This window comes from Elephas maximus, chromosome 6 (assembly GCF_024166365.1).
Source record: "Elephas maximus indicus isolate mEleMax1 chromosome 6, mEleMax1 primary haplotype, whole genome shotgun sequence".
NCBI lineage: Eukaryota > Metazoa > Chordata > Mammalia > Proboscidea > Elephantidae > Elephas > Elephas maximus.
In genome coordinates this window covers 116,303,252-116,316,028 of record NC_064824.1, presented here as the reverse complement: position 1 = coordinate 116,316,028, position 12,777 = coordinate 116,303,252, and the positions used below count along the sequence as shown (strand labels likewise).

The following is a 12,777-nucleotide window of genomic DNA, read 5'->3' as shown; positions in this document are numbered from 1 at the left end:
TGGTGTGATGATCAATTGAGATCATTAGTGGAGGCTCATTATACAAAGGGAAACTTGGGTGCAGTGAGTAGAGAGGACTTACCCGAAGAATGTTTCCTCCTGTTGGAAAGCTTTGTTGATGTCCTCATGCATGTCCCTTACTTCCAGGAGAGATTACTCAGATTTCACATTTTATTTTGCCCTTAGGAATCTATAGGGAGGGGAATCTAGTAACTTCCTATTCATCCATCCTTTCACTCATTCATTCACCCATAAACATTTATTGAGTCAAGTAACATGTTGTGAAGAACTATTTGAATAAAGACACTTTGTACTTTTTATAGGGCAACGTCTTATACTTCTCCGGCCCATTTCTTCCACCTCTCAGGAGGGAGACAGTCTGTTGCTGGTTGCTCCAAATACCTTCAAATACCACAACTGAAGGATTCAAACCTAAGTCCTTCTAACCTGTGCCTAAGGAGGAGCAGTTCTGTGGTTTAATTAAGCTTTAGACCTGAGTCCTGAGTGTGGGCCACCCCGTGGCCTTTCCCTGGCTTACTTTCTGAGCCCTCTGTCTCTAGATCTTCGGTTTCCTTCATGTGAACTGAAGCCACAAAGGCAGAAAACGAAGGGCTGAGTACTGGCTGTCCTTGGGACCAAGGAGGAGGTAAGCAGAGGGCAAAAAAGAAATAAATAGCCCTTTGCTAGGCCACTCCAACCTCCCCAAAGCATTGGAGATCAATGTAGATAACAAATCTCCCCTTGGGGACCCAGGGCGCTGGTGGAATGGGTTGGATGGGTATCAGAGGGAGAGAAGAGTGGGGGAGAAAAAGAAGGGGCAGCTGCTGTTGCTGGTGGTGGTGGTGGTGGCGGAGTTGATGGTCTGGCCATTGTCCAGCTCTAAGCCCTTTGTTGTGAGCTCAGGAGCAGGGAGGAGAAGAAAAGGAGCGGAAGGAAAGAGGGGGGTAGAAAAAGAAAGAAGGGGGAAGAGAGAGAGGGAGAGAAATAAAGCAGAGAGAAAGGAAGGGGGGGACAAAAAGAGAAAGAAATCAGGAACATGAACTAAAAAGAAAGAGAAAAAGGGAAAGAAGTAGAGAAGAAAGTGAAAGTGTGTATATGGCTTATGGGGAGGGCTGCTGCACAGGGGTGCCCTGGTTTGGAAATTCTAGGGGTGTTGCAATTCTGGAGTGTGGTAAAGTTGCCTCAGGGTCTCAAGCAGCTAACGGTAGACCCTTGCCAGGCCGTAATAACAGCCTCCCGGTGGTTCTAACCTGCTCTGGCCTCTCAGCTCCCAGGAACACTACATTCACACAGGCACAAAATGTAGCCCTGCTTCAGCCCTCACAGCCTAATAGCTACCATTGTGTTTGTGATGCACCCGCAAGCATCACGGGCAATTAAGAAAGCCGTCCATTGCCTTCATAGGCTGCCATTTATGGGTCGGAGCCTGGAGCCCCTCCAGGCCAGTCAGCCCTCTGATGAGATACAAATGGGCAGGGGAGGAGTGTTGTTTCCTGGGAGAAGGACCCCTGCCATTAGTTGGCAGATCCCAAAGGGAGGCAAACAAAGGCCGCTGTGGCTCACGGAAAGGGAGGAGGTGACAAGGGCAGACACGGGGCTCTGCTTGCATGCACAGACACGTGAACACACACAGGCACGCCTTTGCACAGATAGTGTGCACTTGTGTGCACATGCATGCAACCACACCTTGTACACAGACCTGTGGATGTGCGTGTTTGTGGGATGTGTGTGGAGCATGCACACACGTGCGCACATGCACACACGTGCGCACATGCACACACATGCACATGCATCTGTCAGCTCACAGGTGTGCACGTTTCTGGGCTCCCACTGGCATTTGAATCAAGTTTACATGCTACAGATGTGTTTAGATACATAAACCCACACTCACCCATAGGTAGACACTCTCACAAATACAAATACATGTTCATAGGCACATGAGTGAAAGCGTGGATGAACTCAGGCTCATACACACATACACACACACACGTGCGCACATACACACCCCCCCCCCACACGCACGGACGTAGCCTCATCTTTTAAGCCAAAATCCAAAAGCAAGACAGCTCCAAAGACCATTAAAATAGGCATACTCTAGACTTCAAACTTCTCTTATGGCCATGAATAAGCATGCGTTTGGGGGCTGGGGCTGATGAATTTGTCCAGGAGAAGAAAGTTGGAAGAGAGTTACCCTTTCTTTGTTCTGCTTTGAGTCAAGACCAAGGCCATTAAGATGGTTGAAAAACAATTGGTGGAAGCATCTTTCCCTGCCACCAGCCACCAGCCCCTTGACCCTGTTGCCAACCCAAGCAGATGATTTTTATGTTCTCAGAGAAGGAAATTTCAAGCTATTCTTGATCCCATGAAGCCAGAGCTTACGCTCGTCACTTCCTTGAAATTTCTCTCTCCCCAACCTGCCTAGCAGTAGGTGACCACATTGAGTGGGTAGAGGGCTGTGGACAATGACTTGGTAGTTGGGATTTTCTCATGTTTGAAATTGAGTTTGAAAGTGTTTTCTTCCTTTTCTTAAGTTCGGGTATTTTTTTCTTTCTCTCTGCCTCCCTCACCCCTATTCCCACACTGTTATTAGGGAAAGAAAATTGGATACCACGGCCATTTTGAGAACGTCTCCCAGAATAATTGTGCCGTGACACACGGGGAGTGTAAACGAAAAACAGGAAGCCAAGCTGCAAGGGCTTGTTTGAAACTGGCGAACTTTGCGGCAGAATCTTCAGCCAGAACATCCGCAGATGGCAGCCATTTCCCACAACACCACTTCCCTCCGTGTCTGGTTAAGGATGGAGATTGCCATTGGTCTGATCGGTCTCCTGTGGCGGAGATGGTGACCTTCCCCATCAGAACCCAAGGCCAAGTTCAGTGCATTTGCTGTTTGCTCCACGTGGCAAATTCTGGAAGCCAGCAGCCTCTGACCACCCTCCCGCTGCTGTGGCCCACTGAGCCGGGGCTCCGTTGGAGCCGGCCAAGGACGTTTGTTTTGGAGGCTTTTTGGCCGTTTAGGTTTGGGTCAGAAGTGGCTTCAAGAAGCCTAATTAAGTATTTTCATTGTGCTTTTAGCACCCTCCCCACCCTAATCTTTCGATTTCGCTTAATTTTCAATAAAACGTGCTGGGAAGATCTGAATTTTTGAGTGCTGGGCTGCTATGAGTCAGAATTGACTCGACAGCAACGGGTTTTTTTATTTTGGTGGCGGGGGGCATGCAAGAGTGGCCCAGTGAATGGACGTGATGATCTGACTGAGGGATGCTGCAAGGTTTCTTGTGCAGGGAAGGAAGTGGCAAAGGATGCCTGGGCATGTGGTTTCCCTCTGAGGCAGGGGCTAGTCTGCATGATTTCCCCAAGAACCGTTCTGGTGCTTAGAGACAGTGATAATTAGATATTTCAATATTTGAAAGGTTGTTTCCATGGTCAAGGAATCAAGATTATTTTGTGCAACTCCAAAGGGCTGTTATAGGGTACATCAGTGTACTTTTTCTGCATAACAAAACATCCATAAAACTTAGTAATTTACAATGACAATCACTTATTCAGCTCCAAATTCTGAAGGCTGGCAATTTGGGCTGGGCTCAGGTGGATGGTTCTGCGGATCTGGGCTGGGCTTGGCTGATCTTAGCTGGGGCTCACTCACGCATCTAGTCAGCTGGCAGATGGGTTGTGTCTGGTCTGGTCTGGTCTAGAAGAGCCTAAACTAGGATGACTCAGCTCTGCTCCATGTGTTTGTTCATCCTTCATCGGGCTACCCGGATCTTGTTCTCATTGTGGTGACAGAGTTCTGAGAGAGAGTGGAAGCATGCAATGTTCCTTGAAGCCTCAGTTCATGTTGATGGCATGACATCATTATTGCTGTATGTTATTTAGGTGTTGTTGAGTCAGTTCCCACTCACAGTGACCTTATGTGCAATAGAACAAAACACTGCCTGGTCCTGTGCTATATTTGAGCCTGTTGTTGCAGACATTGCAGTCTATCTCACTGAGGGTCTTTCTCTTTTTCACTGACTCTCCACCAAGCATGATGTCCTTCTCCAGGGCCTGGTCCCTCCTGATAACATGTTCGAAGTACATGAGATGAAGTCTTGCCATTCTCGCTTCTAAGGGGCATTCTGGCTGAACTTCTTCCAAGACACATGTGTCTGTTCTGGCATTCCATGGTATATGGAATATTCTTCACCAACACCACAATTCGAAGGCATCAATTCGTCTTTGGTCTTCCTTATTCATTGTCTGGCTTTTGAATGCATATGTGGTGATTGAAAATATCACGGCGAGCTTGGGTCAGGCACATCTTAATCCTCAAAGTGAAGTGCTTTTTAATGCTTTAAAGAGCTCTTTAGCAGCACATTTGCCCAATGCAGTGCATCATTTGATTTCTTGACTGCTGCTTCCATGGGCATTGATTTGTTGTATTCTAGGAGCCCTGGTGGCACAGTGGTTAAGAGTTTGGCTGCTAACTAAAAGGTTGGCAATTTGAATCCACAAGCTTCTCCTTGGAAACCCTGTGGGGGCAGTTCTACTCTGTCGTATAGGATTGCTATGAGTTGGAATCGACTCGATGGCAACAGGCTGGGTTTTTTTGGTCAAAGCAAGTCATAAGACCAGTCATGTGCAAAGTGTGTGGATACAGGAAGGTAATATGGTAGCCATTTTTACAATCTAACACGTGGGGGCAGATTTTGGCCCAATATTCAGAGGCACTTTCAGTAAGTTGAGCTGATTGACAGTGGGACAGACGGACTTGCCTGCCATTGGCTTGCTCGGGAGGAAGGACTACGTCTCAGGTAATATGAATGGGACTACTTGGCCTCCAAAAAAGTTCCAAAATTCAAATATGTATTTACTAGGAACTTAATTTCAACAATTCAGAGCTGAAGATTTCTCATAATTTGGGAATCAGGAAAACAAGGATAGTTTCCCAAATTCCTGATTGCCCCAATTTTGGCCATGTCTCCCCACCCCCCCCCCCCCCCCACCCCATGCTGACCAGGTTCCTGTCTTTCCCTTTCATAATTACACCTGCTGTCCTGGCCCTGCCGGCTTCTGCTCTGGTGCTTTGTTGTGGATAGGGAGCAGAAGAGAATGGAAAAAGGATGCTGTCTTGGTTTGCTAGTGCTACTGTAATAGAAATACCACAGATGGGTGGCTTTAGCGAAGAGAAATTTATTTTCTCACAGTTTAAAAGGCCAGAAGTCCAAATTCAGGGCTCCAGCTCTAGGGGAAGGCTCTCTCTCTCTACTTTGGGTGAAAAGTCCTTGTATCTTTTAGTTTCTCTTCATCAGTTCCTTGGTGATCTCCTCGTGGCATCGGTCTTCCCCATTTGCGCTTCCTTGCTTCTGTGCCTAATCTGCCCTTTTTATATCCCAAAAGCGATTGGCTTAAAACACGCCCTAGACTTGTATGGCCTCATTAACATAACTAAGAAGAATCTATTCCTAAATGGGATTACGATCCACAGGTAGAGAGGTCAGGATTTACATATTTTTGGAGGACACAATTCAATCCATAACATACGCCAAAAAAGCCAAAGGTTGTTGGACTCCAAATTTACATTATGGTTTCTACAGAATGATTAAGTAGCCCTGGTGGCTCAGTGGTTGAGTTCTTGGCTGCTAACTGAAAATTCAGCTGTTCAAACCCACCCATTGGCTCCACAGGAGAAAAGACCTGGCAATCTACTCCCGTAAAGATTATAGCCTAGGAAACCCTGTGGGGCAGTTGCTATGAATCGGAATCAACTCGATGGCACACAACAACAAAGAATGATGTGTGTTGGAGAAGAAAAAAGAAATAGCACGTGCAGATTTTCAAAGACATGCCCACGTGCAGAGAGTGGAAAAAAAGAATGCCAACAACCAAACCGAAGTGGGTTCTAAAGAAGTTAGATGTTAACTTGAGCCGCGCAGCACTGGAGCCAGGACAGGAAGTGGGCTTGGCCTGGACAAAGGCGCATATGCTGCCTGGAAAACCAGCCCACGGCTGGACTCCCTCTCTTCCTAATTCCCCCAGCCTCCAGCCCCTCCTGACCCTGGGAACAATGCAGCTCTGTGCTGAAGGGTTTCCAGCCTGAGCAGCCGAGACTGTGCCTTTTGTGATGGCCTGGGAGAGGAAGAAAGGAGAAGCCGGGTTGGGCATCTACGTGTGTGAATCACTCCCGTCACATGGCCCGGCCGGCTGCAGAGGCTCCCTGGGTCCTCACAAGGGCACCCAGGGAGTGTGGCCTGAGCCCACGGCCTGGGGGCTGGTCAGCCAGCTGCAGGGTTCTGCTCTGAACCACATAGCTAGGGGAAGAATCCAGAATGGAACAGGGGTGGGGAGACTGGCAGGATGGGTGCCGCTCTGAGCAGCGCCATGGTGCAGGCTCTGGGTCTCAGATGCTGCCTTCTGATCCCAGATCTGCTGCTGAGTCTGTCTGATGTTCTTGGGAGTCACAGAATTTCAGGTTCGTCCCTGAGACCTGCAGGGCTCTGGCCTGTCCCTCGATTCAAGCAGGGAATGTCTCTCTCAGTTCAGGCGCTTGTCCTCCAGGGTTGGAATAGGTCGCCTATCTGGAAAAACCACTCTGTTCTGCAGCAGAGTGGTACAGTGAGTGGGGCAGGAACCATGGGCTCGTCTCTTTTCCAGAGCTTTCTAAACCCTGGCTTCAGAGTGAAAAGTGAGAGACCCTAAGGCATGCCGGTAAGTGCCACAGAGAGCAGGCAGGAAAATGATGAGCATCAAGACACATGGAAGAGTCGGGGTAAACATGCAGGGAGGAACAGATTTCTGAGAATGGGGGCTGTTCCTTGTTCCTGTTTCAACTTGCACTGCACAGAGGCAGGGAAATATATTCAGTGACCCTGGGCAATCTGGATTAGCCAGTCCAGCCCAGTCTAGGTGCCTTCTCCCTGGTGGCCTGCAGAGGGCAGTGTGGCACTGTGGGCAAATCTTTGCTGTCTCATCAATTTTTCTCTCCACTCCTCCGCCCTCCTAATCTTTTTAAAACCAAAGCTGCTTAGACACAACCTGAGCCCTGCTAAAATGACATGGATTTAGCCTGGTGCTCCAGGCCCCGTTTACTGGGGGAAGCCCCCAGCCTTGCTTCTGCTCAGGGAGCATGCCTTACTCTCCCTTCCGCCTAGTCCCGGTTCCTACACCTGACCCAAAGCCTGTGTTGACTGTGCAGAATTCAGTTCCACACACGCAGAGCCTTATGGTTTTTGAGACACATTCTCACAACAGTTCTGAGAGGTAGATGGGGTGCTCCATTTTATAACAGAGAACTGAACCCCAAAGAGAGGTGACGTGATAGCCCACAGTGGCCCAGTTGGTAAGAGGCAGGGACAAGTAGGGAACCTGAACTTCTACCTGTTGGTCCAGTGCTCATTCCGTAGCACCCCTGAAATTCAACTGACACTCCACCCCACCTTCTTTTGGTTCTGTTTTCTCCCAAGTCAGTGTGTGAAGATGCCTCTCTTCCTCCCCTGGATTCCCATGTTACCCTCTGGTCAACGGTATAGTCTTGGGTAAGTCATTTCCCTCTCTGGAATTTGCTTTCTCCACCAGGAAAGAAGCTACTGGATCAGATGGTCTCTAAGGTGGCTTTGGGTTTCATTTGTGTGCCCAATCACAAGTTAGCTGGTCAACTGAAGAATAAAACCTTGAAAAGGGTGGGCAGTGCTGACTGTATTTGAATTCTAATTACGCAGTTGACATAATTACATTTCAGCTGGTTGTTTCCATATAGTAGATGCAACCTTTGCTTGGTAGAACACCCCGGGGCTTAGGAGGGTCAGATAAAACTACATGAAGGTATCCCTCCTGCTGACGAATGACGTAGACAACTGTGTCTGTGAACACAAACGACAGGCAGTAACTGTGCCCAGAAGAGCTCCACAGCTCAGACTTCACTGTCAGATGCTGGGGAGGTGGCATGTTCCTCCAGGGCTCTCAGACCTTTCTGCTCAGTCTCTCCAGCAGCCCCAGCAGCTTGGAGGAAGCACAAGCTTTGTCTCTGTGCTTAGTGCGCCTCCTCAGGAGATCTGTTCTTTTATCAAGAAATGAACTTCAGAGAAAAGAGGAGGCAAACCTTCTCAAGCATACCCACGTCAAACCTGCAAGAAAGATATATGTGGGATATATGTGGTAAGAAGGTATGTCAGGAGAGAGAAACAGATAGAGCCTGAAGGTCAGAATTCTTGTATAATATCACCAACTATCATCAGCTGAGGAGTAACCTCGTGCCGGGTTCTGTGAGGTGATACTATTATTATTTCCATTTTACGGATGAAGAAATTGAAGCCCAGGGGTTGAATAACTAGTCTAAGATCGAGCAGCTCGAAAGAGGAAGTTGTTGCAACCACAAACCCCATATCCTTAACAACTCCCCTAGGCTATGTCTACCTCCCCTATTCTCTGGACCAGAAATTAGGACATGTCATCTTACAAATATCAATGTGCCTGTGGGGAAACTGATAATAGAACCTCTGCTATCTAGATTCTTCTGAGATATCTGGGAGATTATATATATTAATACATACAATTGTGTCTATAAAATCACTCAATATGGCACAAAAACAGGTAGTAGAACAAGACCTAAAGTTGGTTTATGATCCCCACATCCATATTCCCACTTGATCCCTGGCTCTCTTACCTCCTGGTCATAGCATCTTGTTCACAACACAAGGCATCCTGGGAAGAGAGCACTGGCTTGGGCAGTGGGACCCAAGGGTGCTGGCTTCTCAGCTTCAGGGGCCTCAGCCTCTGGACTCTTTGAACACCTGAGAGTTCTGGGCAAATCTCTTCCTGGAGGCCCAGCCCTGCCCTCTGCTAGGAATGGCCCAAGGGGCCCACGCCCGGGATTTCAGTCCTAATGCAGGTTTGGGTGGGCTTTTCCTGCACTCGAGGCCTGGTGTGGGGAGATGTGGGCTATCTCACAGAAACAACAGGGCTGAGAGATCAGCAGGAGTGCCAGGTTTTGGCCTTCAAACGAAGGCTTCCCTCCAGGCCATTGCTGTAGCCTGGCTGTCCTGAGACAGCTAGAAATAGGGAGAAACCATGGGAGGGAGCCCTGGGTGAGGGTTTAATGGCATTTGTGTGGGGTTTCATACCACATAGGCATGGAGGGGCTTAGTTTTCTAATAAACGATTCCACCATTCTGGGATGGCTTAAGGGAAGTTTTGTCTGGAGGCAGATGCCTAGATGTATTGATTTTTAGAGATTTTTTTTTTTTTCCTACTAAATTTTCCCTCCTCCTCTAGTTTTCTTTTTCGCTTAAAAACTCCCATGGTTAAATGCCTATATTGTAAAACTTCAGTTGTGTACCTTGATAATCAAATTACCTTCTTTGTTGATTTTTGCTATTCCTTTCTTCTGGCCCCAACCTTCCTGTTGTTTCTCTTTTCCTAATGTCATCATCTTGGGTAAGTCCCTTGCGATGCAGGCTGTGGTTCCTGGAGCATGAGTTGTGCTGTCAACAGATCTGAGTTAGAATCTCAGTAGGCAGACTCCAACCCACTGTGTGAACTCAAGCAAATTACTCAATCTTCCTGAACTTCAACTTGTTTTGCTGTAAGATGAGGCTAATGATATCTAACTCACCTAGTTGATATGGATATATAATGAGGGCTGGGGTGGTGCAAACAGTTCAGTGCTCAGCTACTAACTGAAAGGTTGGTGGTTCAAGTCCACCCAGAGGCACCATGGAAGAAAGGCCTGGTGATCTACTTCTAGAAGACCACAGTCGTTGAAAACCCCATGTAGCACAGTTCTCTCCGGACACACATGGGGTTGCCATGAGTTAGGACTGACTTGACAGCAACTGGTTTGGTTTTAGTATAAAGTCTCAGAATGGTAGAGGGTCTCAGATTCAGCTGGAACGAGGCAGTTTGGTGAGCAAGGAAGAGAGAATCTACTGAATGTGGAGAAGACAAGATTTCTGACCTTGATTTTGGTCACAAAGCAGTTGGGTTCCTGCAATGTGACTTGTCAATCTGTGGATGAGCAGATGCGGTTTTATGGCGTTTGTGATCAGTGTCTGTCCTGGAATGTGAGTCTGAGTGCATGGTGATAATGGGATTGGTGTTAGTGCGTGGGATAAAGGAGGTATCTGGAAAGGTTTCACACAGTCTGGGATTCCATATGATTTATGCACATGAGGTGGCAGGGAGCTGGAGGGCTCTTCTATGCGAGGTGGCTTGGGAAATGATTGGAGGCTGGAGACTGGAGTCATGTGGCATTTGTCTTTGTGGGAGAAGAGATGGTGTTTTATAATCCTTTAGATAAAATCTGGGAGGGTGGGGGAGGCCAGGAGATAGAGTGCTTTGAAACTCCATCAGAAGAAGGTTTAACTTAGCAAGAAAGGGGCTTTGACTAAAAGGGAGAGAATTCAGCAGAGTATGGGGAGCCCTGGGTAAGGGGTGAATTGGATGGGATGACAGAGTCCTGCCAACTTTTGTTGATGTGAGTTTACTTACCTCAGAGAACATCTTAGAATGATTTATTTGTTTAGTTTTTTCATTGCTTTGATGTTTCAGACAGCAACCCTCAAACCAGCATACCAGACTCAACTCAGCCTCAACGAACACTTAGCACCAGATGATCTGTGTGTTGATGTCGCACCCCTCTGAGCCCTGCTGCCCGGACAGATGGAAACCGGAAGTACTGGAGGAGCCGCGGTGGCTGTAAGTACCACAGGAATGGGCAGAGAGAGTATCTTGGGTGTGGCAGGGTTGGGGGGTGGGCTTCTGGCAGAGTTCAGGCACCAGCTTTCTTGCTTTCAGACATCTGGTGGCCATGACCTTCTCACAGCCTCCTGGTGGAAAGCTGCTATGGAAAAAAAAGGAGGGGACCAAATGATTGGTGTCTCGTATTAATATCCTGTGTCCCTACATGATCTTCATGATTTCTAAGCAACTTACCCTAAGCCGTATGGGCCTGGTAAAAGCGGATCAGGAGTTATTCATTTAGATTTAACTTGTCTAAAACAGATTGATTTCTTAGCATCACTCAGACAGACATATTGTAAGCATTGTAGTCTATTCCTCTATGAAGGGAGATATCTCCCTTTCTCTAGTGCTCAGGGGTAGAATTTGAAAAGCACTTTGGGTATTGTCATTCCATTACTGTTTTCTTTCTTATGTGGCACAGCAGGAAGAAGTTTGGCTACCTTGGAGCTCTCATTTGAGGTTTTGCTCTAACTGTACGCAAAATGCGTAGTGTTACTGCAAACCTCATGAGGTGGTGATAGTGAAAAGGGCATGAAGATAAAATTAGAAGGTCTGGATTTGAGCTCTGGCTTTGTCACGGTGGCCTGAGCTTCATCTTGTTCATCTGTACAGTGAGAAAAATGATGAAATTTACCTCAAAAGTTATTTAAAAGAGGTTATGTGAAGACAGGAAATCATAAGCCCAGGAGAAGAACTTAAAAAAGTGTCATCATTTCTTTCATCTTGGTCTCAAAAAGTCTTTAGTATTTTGGGTTGGGGGTTCTGGTTGTGTTATTAACAGATTTGCTAATCAATGGAAAGGTCTGGGATCCCATATTAGATGAGGACCCAGTGGAATTCCATCTCTTTGAGAATCTCCGACATTTTTTCTTAGGTGGTCTTCTACAGACTGAGCAAATACAACTCTGCTCAAATGCACGCCATCTGAGAGTTGAATATGTACATTCCCTGAAGTGGAAACATCCAACTTAAAAGTATTACAAGACTAGCCAGTGTCACAGGGCCTCTTACCACTTCGGATGGAACCATAAGCATTCTAGGCCCAAGGTGCTAACTGGCAAAGGCATAGGAAGTTGACGCAAGTCTGCTTCCAACACCTCGTTTTTTCCTCATGGCCCGCTTCTTTTTGTGTCTTGCTTTTCATAGCTCACTGAAATATTCTTCTTCAGTATCATTTATGACATATTTAATTTTGGTCTTTCTATTTTATTTCCGGAAACTTTGGTAGTGTAGTGGTTAAGTGCTACAGCTGCTAACCAAAAAGGTTGGCAGTTTGAATCCACAAATCGCTCCTTGGAAACTTTATGGGGCAGTTCTACTCTGTCCTATAGGGCTGCTATGAGTCAGAATTGACTCAATGGCAATGAGTTTGGTTTTTGGGCATGTTATTTTCAGTTCTTGCTCATTTACTCCAATAGACTCTATCTCCTTCCTACTCTCTCTTTTCTGTCAGCTGATAATGATTAAGATTAATTTTGTCTCACAAATGCAACCTAAGGAAAGGAATTCTCATGATACTCTTGTTGAAGCAAATGAAATCAGTTATCAAGTAAAATGGGATATAGTTAGAAAATCAAGAAAAGGATGGTACTACCCAGAGTAGTGATAGTATGGGAAATAGGCACTCATGAGTTGGTGGAAGTACAATTTGGTCCAACCCTACTGGAAGGCAACTGGCATATGTATCAAAAATTAATAAAAGATTATGTAGTATTTTCATATCTAGGAATTTATCATAGAGCAATGGCCAGAGAAATCCACAGTTGTATGTTCAAGACAGGAAGCTTATGTTAGTGTTGTTCATAATACAAAAATTGTAGACACTAAATATTCAACAAATGGAATTTGTTGAATAAATTAGGGACTATCCATATGAGGATATATATATACTACATAACCATTTAAAATGATGACCTGGTTTCCTGGATTAAATGTTATTGGTATAATTGGGAGGAAAAAGGATTACAAAATATTTATGATTCCATTTAATTAAAACAACACATTAATAAGTGCATTAAAAAACCCCAGAAGTTATGCACATCTTAATGTGTGCATGAAAGG

General features: G+C 46.3%; 1 long non-coding RNA gene across 2 annotated transcripts in view; it reads left to right on the top strand.

Moving 5' to 3' along the window:
- The window catches only part of LOC126078076 (uncharacterized), a 242,805-nt gene that overhangs the window by 81,647 nt on the left and 148,381 nt on the right, over positions 1-12,777 (top strand). For both annotated transcript variants that reach the window (XR_007517953.1, XR_007517952.1), the window contains exon 2: positions 10,525-10,671. This is a non-coding gene — a long non-coding RNA (uncharacterized LOC126078076). The remainder of the gene's footprint in view (positions 1-10,524; positions 10,672-12,777) is intronic.